At 38.2% G+C, this 21,766-nt stretch overlaps 1 long non-coding RNA gene across 1 annotated transcript in view; it reads left to right on the top strand.

Annotated features, from left to right (window-relative positions):
- The window catches only part of LOC138433534 (uncharacterized), a 51,807-nt gene extending 42,432 nt beyond the window's left edge, over window positions 1-9,375 (top strand). Inside the window, exon 3 of the long non-coding RNA XR_011254349.1 lies at window positions 8,195-9,375. This is a non-coding gene — a long non-coding RNA (uncharacterized lncRNA). The remainder of the gene's footprint in view (window positions 1-8,194) is intronic.
- Window positions 9,376-21,766: the final 12,391 nt, after the last annotated feature.

Here is a 21,766-nt window from a genome sequence, read left to right as displayed (position 1 = left end):
TTGTTACTATTCCTTATATACTAGTACTTTCATTTCTATAGATTAGAATACAAGGAATGCTGAATAAAAGGATATGTGAATTATTCATTTTAATATGTGAATGCTAGAATGCTTTCCTGAATGGCCATCACTGTTTATATTTCCACCAGTAATGTAGGAGAGTTCTCTTCCTCACTTGTTACTACTCCGGTGTTTGCCAGTCTGATGGTGTGAGGTGATAGCTTCCTGTTAAATTCATTCGCATACTCTAGGTGAAGTTGAGCATCTCTTTTTATAGTATTAGCCATCATACTTCCTCTTCTGTGAAATGCTCTCCTTATTTATCTATGTTTAACTTCTTATTTTATATGGAATATAGTTGGTTAACAATGATGTGATCATTTCAGGTGTCCTGTTCTCTCTTTTTAGTCCAGGATCACAAATACTTTGCAAAGTCTCAGAAATCAACATGGCAACACCATGAACAATTAAAGACCTCTCTTTGTGAGAGCTTTTCATGGAAAATGCACCAACACCTCCCACCACCCCTGCATAAACACACATGCAAAACAGCTGTTTACACACAAAATGCCATTCTTTGAAAACATTTTAGGTTGATTAACAAAAATAAAGTAATTACTTTCCTGGAGTAAATACTAATGAAGCTATTCATCCCCTTGTTTTATTATTTGGTTTTAATTACTATTTTTGGAACAGTTTTCTTGAGATGAAATTTACATGCATACTTTCAAGTGTACGATTCAGTGCTTTGGGATACATTTATCACCACTATCTAATATTGGAAAATTTTCATCATTCCAAAAAGAAATCTCATACTCATTAGCAGTCATTCCTAATTCCATCTCGCCACAGCCCCTGGCAAGCACTAGTCCATTTTCTGTCTTTACAGATTTGTCTATTAGGGACATTTTATACAAATGGATTCATAAAATATGTTGTCCTTTTAGCTTGACTTCTTTCACATAATGATTTGAAAGTTCATTCATGTCAGTTCTGTGTATAAATACTGCATTCTTTTTTATTGCTAGGTAATATTCCATTGTATGGTCATACCAAATTTTATTTATTTGTTCAACAGTTGGTTGATATTTGGGTTAGTCTCATCTGGGTTCATATCCAAGTTTTGACCGTCCTTTCCTTTGGGACTATGGAAAGAGAAACAAAGCTTAAATTAAGCTTTTAGTTTTCCTTAGCCCCAGTAAACTGGATTCTAGTATATCCTGGACAGTTGTTCATTGTTGCTCAGTTGCTAAGTTGTGTCCAACTCTTTGTTACCCCATGGACTGTAGCACTTCAGGTTTCCCTGTACAATACCCAATGACTACCTGCATGAGCATATCTGAGATTGTTGATGCTTCTCACATCTATCTTGATTCCAGCTTGTGACTCATCCAGCCAGCATTTCTCATGATGTGCTCAGTATGCAGATTAAATAAACCGGGTGACAGCAGACAGCCATGTCATATTCCTTTCTCAACCTTGAACCAATCAGTTGTTCCATATAGGGTTCTAACTATTACTTCTTGATCCACATACAGGTTTCTCAGGAGACAGGTACAATGGTCTGGTATTCTCATCTCTCTAAGAGCTTTCCATAGTTTGTCATGATCCACATGGTCAAAGGCTTTACCATAGCTGATGCAACAAAGATAGATGTTTTTCTGAAATTCCCTTGCTTTCTCTATAATCCAGTGAATGTTGGCAATTTGATCTCTAGTTCCTCTTTCTTTTCTAAACCAAGCTTGAACATCTGGAATTTCTTGGTTCCCATAATGCTGAAGGCTAGCAGGCAAGATTTTAAGCATGACCTTACTAGCATGGGAGATGAATGCAATTGTCCGATGATTAGCACATTCTTTGATACTACTCTTCTTGGGGATTGGGATGAGGATTGACCTTTTCCAGTCCTGTGACCACTGCTGGGTCTTCTAGATTTGCTGACGTAATGAATGCAAAACCTTGATGGCATCATCCTCTAGGGATTTGAATAATTCTTCAGGAATTTCATTGCATCCACTAGCTTTATTAACAGCAGTGCTTCTTAAGGCCCACTTGACTTTGCACTCTAGAATGTCTGGTTCTGGGTGACTAACCACACCATTGTAGTAGTCTGATTCATTAAGATCTTTTTTATACAATTCTTCCATGTGTTCTTTCCATCTCTTCTTGATCTCTTCAACATCTGCTAGGTCTTAACATTTTTATCCTTTATTGTGCCTTTGGGTGGAATGCTCCCTTGATGTTTCCAATTTTCCTGAAGAGATCTGTAGTCTTTCCCCTTTTGCTGTTTTCTTATATTATTAAGCATTGTTCATTGATGAAGTCCTTCTAGTCTCTTCTAGCTATTTTTTGGAACTCTGTGTTTAATTGGATGTACTTTTCCCTCTCTCCCTTGCTTTTCACTTCTCTTCATTCTTTTGCTATTTGTAAAGTCTCCTCAGATAACCATAGGGCAGGAGAAAATGGGAGGTGTTGGGGTGAGTTATCCAAACCCTGGGAGCAGGATCTGCAGAGCTGAGACCCAGCCTGCTGGGGGAAGAATTCAGCTTGTCATGTGCTCTTAAGGGGCTGTTCCTGCTGCTACCCTGGGAAAAAGACTACTGGTAGGGAAATGTTGAAGGAAGAGTAAGGACATAGCATGAGCTTGTCTTTCCTCCATCATGCCTGCCCTTCTCCCTCTAGAGTTTCCTACTGCTCGTCTAGAAAGACACAATCAAGTCAAGGGGAAATGCTGAATGCAGTCTCAGCCCTGAGTACAGAGCGAAGAGTCTGGAGGTGAAAGGAAATAGCTTAATGAACTGGCATAATTCACTCCTGGACTACTCTGCATTATACCCATATGTCTATTCATTTTTCAACTGCCAAAAATCAAACACTGTTCTTTTGCCTAGAAAGACAATCCTTTGCTCTCCTCTCTTTCTGGGAAAAGGGAGACACAAAGTCCTAACAGCAGTAATCATTTCTGGAGTCTTAGTATCTTTTGCTGGGTGATGTTACTACCTTCTCAAATTCTGTTACAGTCTCACCTGGAGACTCATCTGTGCTCTAAATTATAATAGATCTACCACCCAATAAATCTTAAGTAAAATAATAAGAAAAGGTGAAAAGATAAAAATGAATGAACACATAATAATATAAATTAGATACATATAATAAGCAAGGAAGAAAGCATGCCTACCTTCTATAGTCCTATTTATAAAACTAATCATTAGATGGTCAGTGTTTGTAGCTTTCTTTTTTGTGTGTTCCATTAAAACTCAGCTAACTGTGTTTCTTTGCTAAGGGACTCATCTCAATTTCTGTTTCTGAAGGATCTGAATCCTCAATAACCTGCCTTTTTATGGTTTCCATAGTTTTCTATTAACTTTTATTATTGGATGTGAAAGTATTAATAGGTGCTCAGAGGGTCCACTCAGTGTGCTCCCCACCCTCATGCCTGTTTAAAAGCAACTCAAGTCTTCTTTGATAACTGACACTAACTTCCCCAGCCTGTGCAGCCAGCTCCTTTTTTTGAGTGTTAGTTCAATCCTATTAGGAGCCTGAAGTGACCAGGAAAATTCGTTTTAATTTCCAGTTTATTGAAAGTTTTGGTGTCCATTGAAGTCTAAATTGTGTGAGAGCCACCTGCCTTAGAATCTATCCATCCTTAAACAGCTCAAGCTGTTTTCCTCTGTCATAAGAAAATTCCTTAGATCAGAGAAGAAGAGGCACCAAATAGGATGGGTATCAAAGAGGGACATTGAAATACAAGGGAAGGCTGCAGCTACCCTGAGCTCTTAAGAACATATCCACTTGATGATTAATTACTTGCCCAAACTCTTGGTTTGGTGGACCATGTAATACCCCATTCATGATGGGTACTACAGGTTGGATGGTCAATTTCATGTCTTGTGAGGGAAAAAAATGTTGCCTGCCATATCAGTGAACAAAGAACATTGCAGCCATCAAGCCATCAGCTGCTACAGCCAACCTCAATGGTGCACCCTAAGGATGCCATTTTAAGGACTTTCAGGACTGAAAAGCACAGGATGCTGCCCTCAGACAGCTCAAGTTCATATCAAGGGAATGATTTCAATGAACCCAGACTTTTGTACCTTCCCATACATAGAAAAGCACCAAATTCATTAACTTGAGATGTCTACTTTTCTGATTAATTACAGGTAGTCTTTGGAAGTTCTGACTACCTGGTCTTTGTTGCAAAAACTCCCGAATATCCTGACTCTTCCCTTATCTCTTCAGAGCAATCAGAGAGGCTGCATCCTGGGCTGAAGTCCTGAGTTTGTCTGCCAAATAAAGCTTAGCTCTCAGTTTTAAGGTTGTGCTTTTTTTTTCCCCCTCAGTCAACAGTCCCATGGTCAGGAGTTCAGTCTCTGAAGGATCAAAAGCACTCCAGGAACTGTTTCTAAAAAGAAGAAAAGGATGTATCAAGAGAGCATCCATTTGCTCCCATATCCTAGAGGTCTGCACTGTGGTCCTCCTCTTGGGGTTTTCCAGAGGCTCCCTGCAGCAGCCTTGTTTACCCAGATGCTTAGGATCTTAGAATCTGCCACTGTGAGGCTACAAGTGGTCAGGCAGGACCACTAGACTTGCTGAAGAAACTTCTTTTGCCTTTTTTTTATTTTTTAATTAATCATTTCTTTTTCTTTTCTTTTTTCTAGCTCTTTTTTCTTGGTCATAGCTCCTTCTTAATTTATTTCTAAACTCTTAAAAACCTTCCCACATTACACAGGTAAATTTTACAGTTCATCAGTGCAAATTTTTATTTCTCCTTTGTTTTCCCTTCCCCCTAATTTACAGTCAATCCAGTCAATCCTATCAAATCAGTCAATCCTAAAGGAAATCAACCCTGACTATTCATTGGAAGGACTTGATGCTGAAGTGGAAACTCCAGTACTTTGGCCACCAGATGCGAAGAGCTGACCCGTTGGAAAAGACCCTAATGCTGGGAAAGATTGAGGGCAGGAAGAGAAGGGGGTGACAGTATGTGAGATGGTTGGAGGGCATCATAGATTCAATGGATATGAGTTTGAGCAAATTCCAGAAGACAGTAAAGGACAGGGAAGCCTGGTGTGCTGCAACCCATGAGGTCACAGAATTGGACACAACTGAGCTACTAAGCAACAACTGCTTTACATGATCTGAAATTTTACTTAATCCACAACATTCTTTTCATCATCTGTAATCACTCATATAAAAATGTGAGAGGAATAAAAAACATTAGTCAGTTTAAAATCTCAACTTTTACCCTGTTCTAGCAAATTTATAATAAGTCTATAGCATTCACTTATTTTAGCTGGTTCATATCCCCATGCATACCTTTTTATTTGAGAATCAACGCATAAAGATTTCTCTAATTGTACAGCATTTGAATTATCGCTGTAGGTGTCCCAGGAGCCGTAAGAAGTCTAAAAGTGGCTGCCAGGTCTTGTGCAACTTCCAAGACTGTGTATAGTCTTTATGAAATCAGAATAGTTCAGGGTCACCGTAGCCAGAGGAATGTGAATGTTCTTATTGCTCCCTGTTTCAGTTCCGTTGCATGGGACAGTAGTGATTCCCTCTGGGACATCATGACCTTTTGTCTTGCCTAGCCAACACAAAAGGCCAGTGTACTCAGTTGAGGAACTCCTGGCCCTGGCCTGTGACTCCCCAGCTGGCAGATTCAGGTGACAAAAACAAGTGAATCTCCTTGATTCAAGTGACAGAATCGAGGCAGAGCTCAAACAGGGTCTGTTCCAACAAGCCATGGGTGAGGTCCCAACCTTTGTCCTCAGTTACTATACATTTCTACTCCTGGACTTGAACTCTGCTGTATCATAACAGTTTTTAAAGAGAATTGCTGAATAAGATGATTTACTGCCCTGCCAATCTGATGGGCCTGCCAACCTCTTCCACCTGCCCCACCATTGGGGTACACACTGCCCACTCAGGGTGCAGCCTAGTGTGTGAGCTCAGCATTGATATGTGGAAGGGGAGCCCTCTCTTGCTTTGCTTCCCCTCACACATGATTAGTTTTAGGAGTGACTGAGTTAGGGGAAGTCAGTAATTGGGAGAGGACACTGCCGGGTTTATGCTAGTACTACCAAGGGGGTGCAGTAAGCCTTGTTCTGGGAGTGCTGCCATAAGCTGCCGAGTGAAACAAATCCCGATGTGACAGGCCACTGCTGGGATGACACCCAAGTAAATGAGCAAATGGGAAGAACATCTCCCTTTTCTCCGTTTGCCTTTCAGTCTCTGTTGTGCCCCCACTGGTAGAATCTAACAGGAAACTTGCTGGAAAGGAGGCAGACTATTTGCAAAGTTGAAACCTAGGTATCACAGAGCGGAGTATAGAAGGATGGGTTTGGAGATGATATACATTATGTTAATATTCAGCTCAGCACAAAACTGATCGTTAATTTAGTCTACTGCACAACATGTATAAAAGCAACTTGAATTGGCTTACTTTCCATATTATAAAAGCAGTACATACTTATTGAGTAAAACTTGGCAAAATAATATGTCTCCTATAATCCTACAGTTTAAAAAATTGGTATATCTTTTGCCCTTATTACACACAGACAAACACACACATACACACACACATTTTTTAATGAAGTATAGTTGACTTACAATATTGTGTTATTGGGAGTACAGCAAAGTTATTTGGTTACACATATATCTTATTTTGTTTGATTCTTCTCAAAATATTAAATATAGTTACCTGTGTTATATATAAGTCCTTGTCATTAATCTATTTTATATATCCATTGATTCCATACTCATAATTTATCTCTCCCTCACCCCTTTCCCTTTGGTAACCATAAGTCTGTTTTCTGTGTCCACATACACATCTTATTTTTGCAGAAACTAGAATCATATTCTGCATGAAAGTTTTGAAACCTACTCTTATACTTAATAATCTAATATACTGTTAGCATCTTTACTTATTGTTAAATAATCCACAATCACAGTGTTGTTGTCCACATAGAGTATTAGCATATCTCCATAGAAAGAAATTGAAGTTGCTCAGTCGTGTCTGACTCTTTGTGACCCCATGGACTATAGCCTACCAGGCTCCTCCATCCATGGGATTTTCCAGGCAAGAGTACTGGAGTGGGGTGCCATTTTCTTCTCCAGGGGATCTTCCCGACCCAGGGATCGAACCCGGGTTTCCTGCATTGTAAGCAGACGCGTTTACCGTCTGAGCTACCAGGGAAGTCCATAGTGCATAGATATGCTAATATATCATAAATCATCATTCCCTCATTTTTGGATGTGTTAAATAATTTGCATTAAATTATGCCGTGATGAGTATCTGTGTTTCAGAATCATTAGAAGCATTTGTTGATATGCTAAATTTTGAAGAAATGTCCGTTCTGTTCTTATTACATTGTTTGAATCCTGATGATAATTACTGTGTATATGAGTCCCTTTGAAAATAGTTTGTCACATACAGAAAAGTAATTTCTTGAATGGCAGTTCATATGTAAATTCCCTTTCTTTTTCCTTCCTTCCTCCTTTCTCCATCCCTCTTTCTTTCTTTTTCTTTTTTCTTCTCCTCCCCTCCCCCAGCTCGTCCTCTTCCCACTTCTTTCTCCCTCTTTGTTTCTTCATGCTCTCTTTTGCCAATTATGTTTGATGATAGACTGAGGCATTATTTGAATTACTGCACATTCCTCTCTAGAGCAGACAGTATGACTAAAAATGTATAAGGATAGTTTTTTTTTTGTTTTTTTTTTTTTTTTTGACTGTGGGTAGTGATGGGAACAGCTGGGATGGAAATTGAAGGAAATGGCAGGGACATTTAAATAGATATAAATGGAGTCGTTTAGCACAAAACTTAGAATTTCTTCTGGTAGGCGAATACATTAGAAGAGAGTATATTTTTTCCTTATAAATATAAAGTGCTAAATCTTAAAACCATCTGTGCTCTTTCTGAAAGTTTAAAATTTGAATTTAGGTAAGTCAAAGTGAAAATGTTCATGTGTTGCCAAGCAACATGGCTAAATCTAAGATCTCACAATCAAGTGCCATAAAAAATGTTGACTACAATAAGTGTGTCCTCAAAGCCAGTGAGTCAGCATGAGCTATTTCAGGAGGAGTTTGCAGGGAGCCCAGAAAAAGTCCCCAATGAGGGTAAAATTGTCTTCAAGCCATTTTGCCTCTCTTTTGCAATGCAAATCCTTGTACCTCAACTCACTGTTTCCCAAATCAGATACAGGCAAGGAGATCAAATGTATCCTGTTCCATCGCATGAAGTTGCTCTCAGTAAAGTGAGAGGATCATCTCAATATGCAGACACTAGGAGCCTGTACTCTTACTCGGAGGGCAGAAGCCCGCGGCTAGAGTCGATGAACTGGAAAGTTGAAGTTCCATCACGATCTCCACATCAGAATGAAGATCAAAAAGAGGATGAGAATGCATGCCTGTGTTATTGTTCCTGGAAATGTTCCATCTAAATTCAGATAGCTCTTTTTCTATTAACCCACTCAAATATTGATTCTACCTGTAGTTTTTTGTTTGTTAGTTTCTCCCCAAATCCTTCTTTGAAATGGAATTTGTTGAAGATGAGTTATTTGTCACTTTTTTTTTAATGTGTCTGGCCACATGGAACTTCTGGGAATTTTAAGAAAATGATTTAAAATTGTTAGCTGGGTGTCTTCCCCATCTCTGAAGATCTGCATTTACTTAAAAGTTGAAGAAATTTAAGCCTTGATTGGTGGAAGGAAGGAAGATTGGTGGAAATAGTGACCCAGAAGAAAGTTTTCTTCTCTGACATAAGACTCAGGCAAGAATAAGAAGCTTAGCATGCATGGGTAATGACATAATGATATTCACATCTACAGACTGAGTTAAAATATTTTTTTTTTCCAGAATGCATGTACCTTTTCTAGCTGTTTTTGAGTAATCTGTTGGCCTGAAATTTTGCGATATGATTTTGACCCAGAAGTAAAGTTCTGTTACCTATCAAAATTTTTAGTGAAAGTGGAAAATTCTTTAGTCTTACAGAAGTTAGTTTCTCTAATTTTAATTATTCTTGTTAAAGTATCTGCAATTTTTTCCTAAAGATATCTGTAATTGTTTATGTCAATAATTTATTTGGTCTAAATGTTATTATGAGTCAGTGCATTGTTTATATAGATTAGGTAAATTTTATTAACATGTTATTATTTGTTATTGTTACACCAAATATATAAATGGTGCAATACGCCAGTGATTCTTTAGTGTGTCATTTGAGACATCATTTGATACATTTTTTGAATTTGATAGAAATATTTCACTAAAGGCTCTGCAACCTTATTATTTATGATACTAAGATGCTAAAATGACTAACATCATTTTAATGCTAAACTGATTACTAAACTTGAAATTATAAAGATTACGATTTTTAGATCATATAAGAGTTACATTTCCTACTTTTTACCTGTGAATCCGGTCAAATAATTACTTGCCTTTTTTTGTGGCAGAATTTTTTAAGATTTAAAAGTAATACCCAGCTAAGTCTAGAAAATATGGAAACATGGGAAACACTTTAGAAGAGAAAATATTCTTTCTGCATTTTTAGCATTCAAAAATGTAAATAGTTGATTTCCTTCCAGTTTTAGCTCTTTCTGCCATGATAAAATGTTCTTTGTTTCTGGTAACAATTTTTATATTCTATTTTATACTCTATGATTACTGTATGTTTCCATGCAGGAGATATACATATATATATATATATATATATATATATAATATTTCTATGCTATAAAGAAATTTAAATATATATACACATATATACACACACAATATGCCTTGTATATAAAAACTATAAATATTTATTTCTTTGGATAAGAAACTAATCTTTTCTTAAATTTAAAGACATAGTGATTCAGGTCCTTGTGTGATTCCAGTGCCTTATTAATACATCTGCTTGTGATGATTCAGTAAGTCTTAAACAATGAAGTATGTATTCTCATAGTTATTAACTATTTTTTTCTCATGGATGGAAAAAAAAGGATCTAAAATAGCTCTTATTGCTGTATGTACTTATGTGATGCAATAAAATTTGCCATTGTAGTTATTACTTTTAAACTCTGATTTAATTTTCTTTGGACAGTTGTAGTCAAGAATATAGGCAAAGTTTCAAGTTTTGCATTTGAAATTTGCAATTAATCATCCCTTCCTTTCTTCTGAAATATCAAATTAATACCCTGTTGGAAATAAAACCTATGAGTTCTTTACCAGCTGAGCCATGAGGAAAGCCCAGGAAATAAAACAAAAGTATATGGTTAAAAAATAACATGTCTGAGGAGGAATCATCATAATTTTAGATAAGTAGTCATTCCTGGTTTGGGAAGTTTATTTTTGCAACCATGCTTTAAAAATATTAATGCTACTTAATTCACAATTGATATGTCATGTTATCCAATTCACTTTAACAAGGGTAGGGAAACAGAGCACCCAGGGTTGCCAGTGAGAGGAGATGGCAGAAAAGCATAGAACTAGCCCATGGCTGGAAATCAGAAATCCTAGTTTATCAGCCATGCCTGCCACAAATATTCAGTGTAAATGTCATTACATTTTAAACTCAATAATGCTTTGTTTTCTTAAACTACGTAACGGTTTCCAAAGTAAAAATACAAACCAAAACATACATGTTTTGGACTAAAGATAAGTCATGACTTGAATCTATCAAACCAATGAAATATCTTACTTGAAATTAAAAGTGGTTAAAAAATATTAGGGCATGTTTTTTAGGTTTATCAGTTCTTTGAGAATAAAATATACTGTATTGTTTAATTATAGAGAATTGCTTTGCTAACTAAGATTTTACTAGACAGTAAAGGATGTCACAATTGTTAACTTAGATTTTCTTTAAAGAAATGTAACTCTAAAGGCAGAAGAACACAGCATGGCAGCCTTATAGATCATGTAAATAAAGCTAACATTGGAGTTCTGTTTTTTCTTGGCAAAATACAACTTTCTACCTCAAAGATAGAGTGTTGACAAAAGCTTAATCTTAGAAAAAAGATTTCCTTAAACATCAAACGTCTCTTTCAAAGCAATTTGGATAGTAAATTGTACATTAATCTGATACCCTAAATCTGGACTTCCATTTTGAAAATGTGTAAGACTTGAGAAACGAAGATCATGAGCTCAATAGTTTAAAAGAAAAAAAGAGAACATTGCAGGTTTGTGTTGTATTGTACTGTGTTATATTGCATTATGTTGTACTGTCTTATTCTATTCTATTTTACTCTGTTCTATTCTATCCTAACCCCCCTGAGGAACATGGCGTCTCACGGGCTATCAGGATATTAACTTGATTAGACTCACACTGAGAACTCTACTTGTGCTGGGCAGCAGCTCAGGTCGCGCTCCTCCTGTCAGTCCACCGCGTACATGCACAGTCCAGGGATCACCCAGAGACTTGGGCAAAGTTTATACATAGAATTCAGGGTTCTCGTACTCTGACTGCTTTTATGGCATTTCCCTCTCATGGTACCCATGACACCAAGTTAGGTTTCAATTCTAACTTTTTCAGAGGAGTTTTTCAATACTTCAGTGAAAAAAATACACTGGGTTTCCCAAAAGTTTCACTCTCCAGTTTTCTTGGTGACGTGATGTATAATGATACATACGAAAAGCAAACTGATGTAAGTCAGTCTGAGAGGGAACCTGTGACTGCCCAATCAATGGAATACAACAGAAGTGATGCTATGTGACATTTAAGGCTAGATCACAAAAGGTTCCCACTTGGCTCTCAGGATGCTTGCCTTCAGAGCCCAGAAGCCCTGTTGTGAAGAAGCCCAGACCACATGGAGAGGCCATACATAAGTGCTCCAGTCCAGAGCCTCAACTTAAGTCTCAGTTTGCAGCCATCATTGACCTGTGCATGAACAAGATCTCAGATGATTCCAATCCCCAGCCTCTGAGTTTTCTAGACTTTATGGATTAGTTTTCCCTCAGGACCCACATTTCCAAGGTAATCACACATGTGCCAATATCTACATCTGTATATTATTAAATGATAAATAATGTGATACATCTGTAGATTATTAAATGATAAATAATGTGATAATGTGAATTTATCATGTGTGTGTGGTTCATAAAATTTCAAACTTATTTCAAATTCACCACCTCCCCCAGCCAAGAACTTATATGTCCAACCAACGACTTAGTGTTTTTCTTCTGTTCAGCCTTGATAACTGCTTTCACATAGCCTCAGATATGATCAAAGCTCTTCTCCCAGAGATAAGTACTGATAAGAGACTTCCAGAAACTTTCATAATTTGTGTCTTACTGATCTCAAAAGGATTTGGGTGAATCAGATGTTTTCTACTCTGATCAGCCAATGCAAGCTTATGTAACTCTTATTTCACTGAACCATCCAATATTAATATGAAACCTCAAAGTTTACATTCAGATGAAGACTGTTCCTTATCATAGTCCCCTGGCTGCGCCTTACACTTGGTTTCTTTTCATAAATCCTTTTCACATGTCATATCAAGATTCAATGTCTACAGCCAATAATCAATGCTAGTGAATTGGTTGTTTTCTAAAATTCAGTTGTCTGTTGACATCATATGGAGAATCTTTGCAAAATTACTCAAGAGATTTTTTTAAAATGATGTATTAGGGGGAGACTACTGAGAACTGTTGTGCTTTCAAATTCTTATCTATGATTATAATATTGAACACAGGCCAAAGGATTCCACACATTTTTCATTAAGTGAGGAATTTTATTTATCTAACTTCATAACTTAATGTGACTCTTCAACGAGGACACAGTGAAAAGTGATAAACAAGAGTATTTACTCTTGAACTTCTGCTCCATGCTAGCCAAGGTCAGCCTTCTGGGCAGATTACCAGGCACAGAACAGGGCCCAGAGAGCCTTGCTGTGTGTGGACACCCTTCGCGTATATTCACTCCTCTCTCAGAAGACTCACTCTGAGAGAAAGATCAGCAGTTTCCAAAAGCCGGGAGCCCCCTGGCACTCTAGAAGTCCTTGTGCTGCTAGGAGCTGGCCTGCCACACTCATAGCTAGGCTATGTCATTCTCCTATTAAACAGAAATAATTTCAGAGAATGCCCAAACCAGGCAAGGCCACACTGACTTTGTTGGATCAAGACAGAGACAAGAACTTCCTGTAGTCATATGTTGTCAGACAAAAACAAGGGCATTACCCAAATGGTAGAAAAGACCGGATGTTACCCTAATCTGGCTAATGTGAGTAACTACTGCCTTTTGATCAGTTACAGGCTTAGCTATATGCATTCCTCTTTACCTCCTGGAAAATAATTATTAAGTTGCCCAAAGAATTCAAAGAATTAGCCTCAATTCCTGATAGCAGCAATTATTCCGGAGCAAAACTCTGCTTCCTTGAACTCTCCCTAAAGTCACCAAATATAGTGTCCGAATCTTCTAAGTTCTTTCTCACACCCTTTCACTGAGATGCCCCTAAGGGTTCTCATCGTGCATGTTCTCTCTCATTATAACAAGTGAATAAAGGCAACTGTGTCATACTACAAACGTGTTCAGGGAGACTTTTGGCTGCAGAGATTTGACAAATTTGTGGCACAAGCATTTGGGGGCCAAAGCAAAGCTAGAAGAACACTCACCATAGAAGACAGATCTATACAAAGGACAGAAGGGTTAAAAACAACAGCAATAAAAATTCTTCTCAGCATGAAGAAACATGGGAAATTGATATGTAAAGAGAGAGAGGAACATTGCTAGACACAATTTATGAAGCAAGAACTTAAGAAAATAGACATGGGTCACTGTGGGATGTAGGAGGCTGCTGAGGGTGAGAGTAGGAATAATTCATTCATGTCTTCATTTACTTGGTTACCCAACAAGAATTTCCTGAGTGCCAACTATGTGCTGAGCACCAGGGCAAGGAGATGCAATGAGAGAAAGATACTATCCTTATCTTTCTGGATCTCACACTTGGGTGGTAGGGAGTAGAGGTTATCTGAGGTTTAGATAGCAGACATTACTTGGATAATTGCAGAGATAAGAATTGCCCATAACAAGTCTCTGGAGGAAGGATCTAGGTGGCTCTGAGAGACTGTAGAAAGATGGGGAGGCCATAGATGGCTTTGGGTCAAAATCTGAAGACAAGTAAGAGCTAAGGAGAAGAGATGGAAGAACAAACCAGGCAAAGAGAAGAACATTTGTGAGGGTCATGTGGTGGACTAAGGGTAAAAGCATGAAGCAAGTACTGGAATAGCCATGGCAGGAGGATATTCTATAAGAGAGTAGAGAGATGAATAGGGGTGCCATACGCAGAATATTTTAGGACAGGGATTGGCAAAGTAGAGCATGTGAGTCAAACCCAGCCTGTTGTTTGCTTATAATGTGAAGTCTTACTGGACCACAGAGTTCTGTTTGTTTGCATATTGTTTGTGACTGATTTTTTACTTTAATAACTGTGTTGGAAAGTTGCAACAGAGACTGTGTGGCTTGGAAAACCTAAAATATTTTTTATCTAGTCCCTCAGAGGAATAAATTTGCTGACCCCTGTTATAGGTTATCCCTGGAGAAGGGAAAGCCACCCAGTATTCTGGGTAGGAGAAAGCCTATCCAGTATTCTGGCCTGGAGAATTCCATGGACTGTATAGTCCATGGGGTCACAAAGAGTTGAACACGACTGAGCGACTTTCACTTTCACATTATAGGTTATGCTGAGAGTTCTTTTGTCTTTATTGAAAGCAAAATAGAATGCCATCAACGGCATGGAAAACAATGCCTCAGGCTCTAACTTGGTGAGCTCATGAACAGAGTCCAGGGAATAAGTGGGTAGACCAATTATAAGGCAATGGCTGAAGTTCAGGTGTTCAGGTTAGAGACGAGGTTGTTTAAGAATAAGGAGGAAGAGACAGTATGTGTATGTGCTCAGTCGTGTCTGACTCTTTGAGACCCCATGGACCGTAGCCCGCCAGGCTCCTCTGTCCATGGAGTTTTCCAGGCAAGAATACTGGAGTGGGTTGCCATGTCATCTCCATGTAGAGATGGAGAGAAATGTGATGAATTGGATACATGAAACATGAAATGGAGAAGAGAAACCAGGGAAGAATTCTGGCTTGTACAACTAGAGAGAAGATGGCATTTGCTGAGCTATCGGATGCTCAAAAATACCCCAGCATTTTGTTAATTTATTTTTACATAAGGAAGAAGATTATGAGCTCAGTTTAGCTGTGTCAATTTTGAAAAGACGCTTACTCCTTGGAAGAAAAGTTATGACCAACCTAGATAGTATATTCAAAAGCAGAGACATTACTTTGACGACTAAGGTCCGTCTAGTCAAGGCTATGGTTTTTCCTGTGATCATGTATGGATGTGAGAGTTGGACTGTGAAGAAGGCTGAGTGCCGAGGAATTGATGCTTTTGAATTGTGGTGTTGGAGAAGTCTCTTGAGAGTCCCTTGGACTGCAAGGAGATCCGACCAGTCCATTCTGAAGGAGATCAACCCTGGGATTTCTTTGGAAGGAATGATGCTAAAGCTGAAGCTCCAGTACTTTGGCCACCTCATGTGAAGAGTTGACTCATTGGAAAAGACTCTGATGCTGGGAGGGATTGGGGGCAGGAGGAGGAGGGGACAACCCAGGATGAGATGGCTGGATGGCATCACGGACTCGATGGACATGTGTCTGAGTGAACTCCGGGAGATGGTGATGGACAGGGAGGCCTGGCGTGCTGCAATTCTTGGGGTCGCAATGAGTGGACACGACTGAGCGACTGAACTGAACTGAACTGAACTGAGATGCCCAAGAGGAGATACACTTGGATATACAGTTCTGGAGCTCAGAGAAGAATACAGATTGCCTACGAAATCTTCCTCTAGGTTTATAAACAATTGGAACTAACCCAAGGTGATAAGTGGGGGTCAAAGTCCAGAGTCAGATTCTGAAAATAGTGGATTTGAATATATTGTAGGACTTCCTCTGCCTGAGATTCTATCTCCTCAATCTAGAGAGTACAGATATGCCCTATAGGAAGGTACTAAATGGATACAAAAGAGGTAGAGGAGGAAAGTTTGTGCTACTTGAGAACAGAACACTCCAAGAGGAAAACAACAATAGAGAAGAGGTGGGGTCATTCATGGACAAAGCCTCAAATATCAGCTATCTCAGCCAATAGAAAAACGTGGCACAGATGAAATTCAGATTCTCAGTGAACTCAGCACACTAATAAGCTGCTTCTTCATCCAAAAGAGAAATGGCCAGGTAGAGAGAAGAACTAGGAGTGTTTATTCTAACATGCAGTTCATAAGTCAGAGGGTTGAGCCTGAGTACCATTTCCTTTATGCAATGTTGAAGAGGGGTGAGGGCCATGGCTCCATGTTTCCTTTTAATAAAAGATTCCAAAATCATATAAAGGCAAGAAACACAAAAAAGACTCAAAATTTATGTTGTTATGTTCTATTTTAGGGAAGGAGAAATCATGGAGCTAAATTTAAATAAAAGAAACTCATGAACATAATTGTGTTTTAATAAGCAAAGCTGATGGAGGATTAGTGAACCTAAGGAGACACTAGCCAGAAGTCTATAGAGGGCTACCTGGAAGTAGCTCTCCAGGGCTTGGCCATTCTCAAGCATTAGCGGAGGGTGAAAAACATCTGACTCTGGACTTTGAGCAATAATAAAGCCTAGATGTCTTTACTGCTTCAAGATATTCACTGTGGTGCATAGTAGACTTAATGTAGCTGATGTTCTAGGAAGTAACCCATAAGAATTTTTTAATCACTCCTGCAAAACAAGTCCATTCTTTGTTAGTTGTAACTCAGTATGGAGTTGCCATTAAGACTGAATTTTGAGCTCTTATTATTATGCTGGCTAATCACTGACTATGTTTCCAGTGAGAAAATAAAGGAAGTCTTTGTTTTTGGGGGTTTTTTTTTTAGTCAAATTCAATGGCCTTTCATAAAAGTGACATTTTCTTCTTATAATAATGTGGTGTTTCCTTTTATACTTTTAATTTTTGCCTTTTAACTGCTCATAAACTCAGAAGTCATGCATGTTTGTTGCAGAATCTCTAATTTTATGGAAATAAATGCAGTGCAAAATGAAAGCCTCCCTGGAAGGCATTTACCTGCTCCCTTCTCTTTCTCTCTAGAGCAAGTGTCAAGGTTAACAATTTTGACTGTATACACTTACAGAACTTTATTGATGCATTTACATATACAGTTTTATCTATATAAATAGAAATCATACTATATAATATTATTTTGTTATAATTTCTACTTTTGTTATTATTTATCATTCTTCTTTCACTCAATCAGAGCCTCAAACCGGTACAAATAGATCTACTTGAATAATTTTAATAATTGCAAGGTAACATTTGGACTATGCATGTATGTAAGGTATTTTGTAGTATTCAGAAGTGAAAGCAACATTTTTATAATGATCCTTAGCATAATATTGTTGGATTTGTAAAAGAACTATTTCTTTTCTGTGTTTAAACTATAGGCCAGATTTAATGTAAAATCATACTATATAATATTATCATAGATATAATTTCTTTGTTGTTATTATTTATCATAATTCTTTCAGTCAATCTGAGCCTCAAGCCGGTACAAAAGAGAGACAATAGAGCTTCATGGGAAAAGCCTTGGACCCGAATGAGCCCTTGAACTAGTTCAGCTCATTATCTGATTTTCCTGTGATTCAAAGTCCTTATTTATAATGGCATTTGGGTCCAGATTTTTTCTAATATTCCTGCTAACTCTAGAACTGTATATATGTAGAATGCTGAAACATCCAGTTTTAAGAGCTTTTCCTATTTGGCAAGTATTAAATACTTATTTACACTCCCTACTTTAGGTAAACTGAGGGACAAAAATATATGCTACTTGTTGTCCACATCGAATAGCAATTGAAAGATAATTTCTCATTTGCCCCTGAATTGTTCCCAACGATAATTATTTTCCAGAAGTGTTGAAGAGTTCTATAACAATAAGGAATTAAGAATCTGAATGGAAATTAAACTATTAATGGCTAGAGAAATGAAATCTTAATTAAATTTTTTAAGGTGAAGAAGTTTCCTTTCACCTGTGGAAAATGCATGCAGGAGAAAAAGCAAAAATAGAAAAATTTATGGGACCACGTGTAGGGAAGAGCAGAACGTTGGGGTGGAAACTAGAAGAATGAAAAGTGTGGAGTCATTCTGGTTCCTGAAAAAGAACTGCTGCTCCCCCTTGTGGCAAGTATAGAAAGCTAACACCCCGATGAAGCAAAGCATTTCACCCTAGAACAAAATGATGTAAACTCTATATGGATTACAGTGACATACTGCTTTTAAGGGAAAAATAAAAGGCATATTCAAATGGAAAAGTCAAGTGATGATTCTGTCTCAGGTATAGGCCTAATGTCACCAAGGGAAAAGAGCAGATGATGCAAGGGTGTGTCCACTTGGAGCCAAGAGGCTGCCTGTGGTCAATTCATGTAGCTGGTTGGTCAACGCTTACTTAACAAACATGTGTTTGTATGCCAATCACTTTATAAAGTACTAAGAAGTGTATAAAGTAATATGAGACAATTATCTTTCAAAAATATGCCATCCACCTGGGAATATAAAATATAACCACAAAGAGACAGTTCATTACGAGGTGGTGGATTCCATGTCACACTGGGTGACCTAGAGCAGGAAGAAGGGAGGAGAGAGTAAGGGTGCTTCAGAAAGGCTTAAGATAGTAATAAACCAATTAAATAGCAAAGTATAAGGCCAAGAAATTAACCAAGTTTTGTGTTTATACACTAAAGGCAAAAAAGAATACCTGGGCCCAGACTAGGTAGCCCTGAGCTAACCACTTTGGACTCTATTCCACTTGTTTTATGGATGAATATCTGTTAAATGTGTTTCAACAGAGAAGAGATGTTATGTGACATGTTTCAGGAAAGTTAATCCAAGAAACTCTACGTAATGTGTCCTTGAATTGCATATGAATTTAAATGTTGAAAGAATTACTATTATTTTTTCAAAAGTCATACCTCTCTAACATTATTGTTATTGTTGTTGTTGTTTAGTAGCTAAGTCGTGTCCGACTCTTCACAAACCCATAGATTATGGCCTGCCCCACTCTCCTCTGTCCATGGGATTTTTGAGGCAAGAATACTGGAGTGGGTTGCCACTTCCTTCTCCAGGGAATTTTCCTAACTCAGAGGTCGAACTTGAGACTCCTGCACTGGCAGGTGGATTCTTTACTGCTGAGCCAACAGGGAAGCCCCATCTATTATTGCCTATCCCCATAATTTATTTTTTCACGTAATTTATTACTATGTGACATTATATGATTATACATGTGTTTGTTTGCTGTATCCCTCATTGGTTACAAATCCATGAAAGCAAGGACTCTGTGTCACTTTTATTCACTGCTGTATCCCTAATTTCTAAGACAGCAATGGACACTGGCTAAATATTTGTTGGCATTAGAGATAAACAAACTTAGACAGCATATTAAAAAGCAGAGACATTACTTTGCCAACAAAGATCTGTATAGTAACAGCTATGATTTTTCCAGTAGTCATGTATGGATGTGAGAGTTGGACCATAAAGAAGGCTGAGCCCTGTGGTGTTGGAGAAGACTCTTGCAAGTCCCTTGGACTGCAAGGAATATCAAACCAGTCAATCCTAAAGGAAATCAGTCCTGAATATTCATTGGAAGGACTGAGGCTGAAGCTCCAATACTTTGGCCACCTGATGCAAAGAGCCAACTCGTTAGAAAAGACCCTGATGCTGGGAAAGGTTGAAGGCAGGAGAAAAAGGGGACAACAGAGGATAAGATGGTTGGATGGCATCACCAACTCAATGGAAATGAGTTTGAACAAGCTCCAGGAGATGGTGACGGACAGGGAAGCCTGGAGTGCTGCAGTCCATGGGGTCGCAAAGAGTCAGACATGGCTGAGTGACTGAACAACAGCAAAATAGATACATTTATATTGAAAGGCAAAAGGCTTGAGACAAAGAGAGCAATTAAGTGTTTATCAAAAATTAAAACTCAATCTTGAATAGAGGAAGGAAAAGAGAGGAAAAGAGACATTCACTATTGCAAAGAATGAATAAACTAGACTTGATAACTCACTGAATGAGGCTGGGGAGGGCAGAAGAGGGATCTAAAATTGCTGAGGTTTCAAGGTTATGTGCATGGGAAGATAATGGTAACTGTAAAAGAAAATTAGGGTCATCAGTTAGAAAGTATGTGTTGGCTAGATAACAGAGTAAGCTTGTGACATAGTCCAAACTGTTGCGGGGCAGTTAGTGACTTCTGATTAGAACTCAGGAAGCAGGCTTACAGATTTTGCCTTATGGCAGAGAGGATAGCGGAAACACGAGCTTAGATAAAATGTCTGTGGGATGAAGACTAGAGGTAGTGAGGAAGAGAAGAGAGAACTGAACTCAAAGTTACATAAGTTGTCTTCAAAGCTGACCTTCAGCACTGTGACCCATTCATAATTTATGCCTTCATCCTACATATGCCTGGTAGTAGTGGTGATGGTTTAGTCGGTAAGTCGTGTCTGACTTTTGTGACACCTTGGACGCCTCTGTCCACGGGATTTTTCAGGCAAGAATACTGGAGTCACTTCCCATTTCCTTCTCTAGGGGATCTTCCCAACCTAGACACTGAACCCGTGTCTCCTGCATTGCAGGCAGATTCTTTACCACTGAAACACCAGGGAAGCCCTATGTCTGTTGAACTTAACTAAAAAACACATGATAGGAGGATTCTAAGGGAACTCACAGTCTAGTAAGGGAGACAAACCTGAAGAAAAGATTTATACTCAAGACTCATTGAAATGAATTAGCTACCCCAGGTCCAGCCAAACATAGACCTGGCGTTGCCAGATCTTATGATCTTTTAAGACAAGCTGAGTTTTTATGTGAGAATTTCTAATACCTAAATATAGGACATTAATTAAAATGTGTGGGCCAAACAAAACATTTTTGTTGGCTGTATTTAAAAAATTACTTTATTAAAGTATAGTTGATTTACAACGTTATGTTAATTTCTGCTGTAGAACAAAGTGATTCAGTTATACATATATGTATTCTTTACCATTATAGGTTATCACAGCAAACTGAATCTAGTTCCCTGGGCTATATAGTAACACCTTGTTAATCTATACTATATATATATACTTTTAATTTTAAAAGAAAAAAAACAAAACTTTTTATTTTATATTGGAGTATTTGCTGTTGTTGCTTGCCAGGCTCCTCTGTCTGTGGGACTTCCCAGGTTAAGAATACTAGAGCAGGTTGCCATTTCCTTCTCCAGGGGATCTTCCCAACCCAGGGATCGAACCCATGTCTCCTGCTTTGGCGGGCAGATTCTTTACCACTGAACCACCAGGTAAGCCCCTATATGGGAGTATAGTAGATTAGCAATGCTGTGATAGTTTCAGGTGGATAGCAAAGGCACTCAGCCATACATATACATGTATCCATTCTCCCCCAAACTCCCTTCCCATCCAGGTTGTCACATAACATTGAGCAGAGTTCCCTTGTTGTTTATCCATTCTATATAAGTTTACATCTGCTCATTCCAAAATCCCAAACTGATTGGATTTAATTTGCAGCCAGCCCTATTGTTATCTCAATCAAGAAGTGTCCTCTTTCCCCCTTACCCCTTAAATTGTGCAATCTCAGGGGAAATGCTTTAGTCCCATAAGAATCACATTAAACAATTTGGTATGGAGGAGTGTTTTAGAAAGGTCATTGTGTACTGCTAGACAGGATCTCTTTTGTACATAGGTTGTACTCATTCAATTATTTATTTAATAAACATGTCCATATGATAGGGTA

This window comes from Ovis canadensis, chromosome 2 (assembly GCF_042477335.2).
Source record: "Ovis canadensis isolate MfBH-ARS-UI-01 breed Bighorn chromosome 2, ARS-UI_OviCan_v2, whole genome shotgun sequence".
NCBI classification, from domain to species: Eukaryota; Metazoa; Chordata; class Mammalia; order Artiodactyla; family Bovidae; genus Ovis; species Ovis canadensis.
The sequence above is the reverse complement of the archived record's forward strand: the minus strand, read 5'-3'. Positions and strand labels throughout refer to the sequence as shown.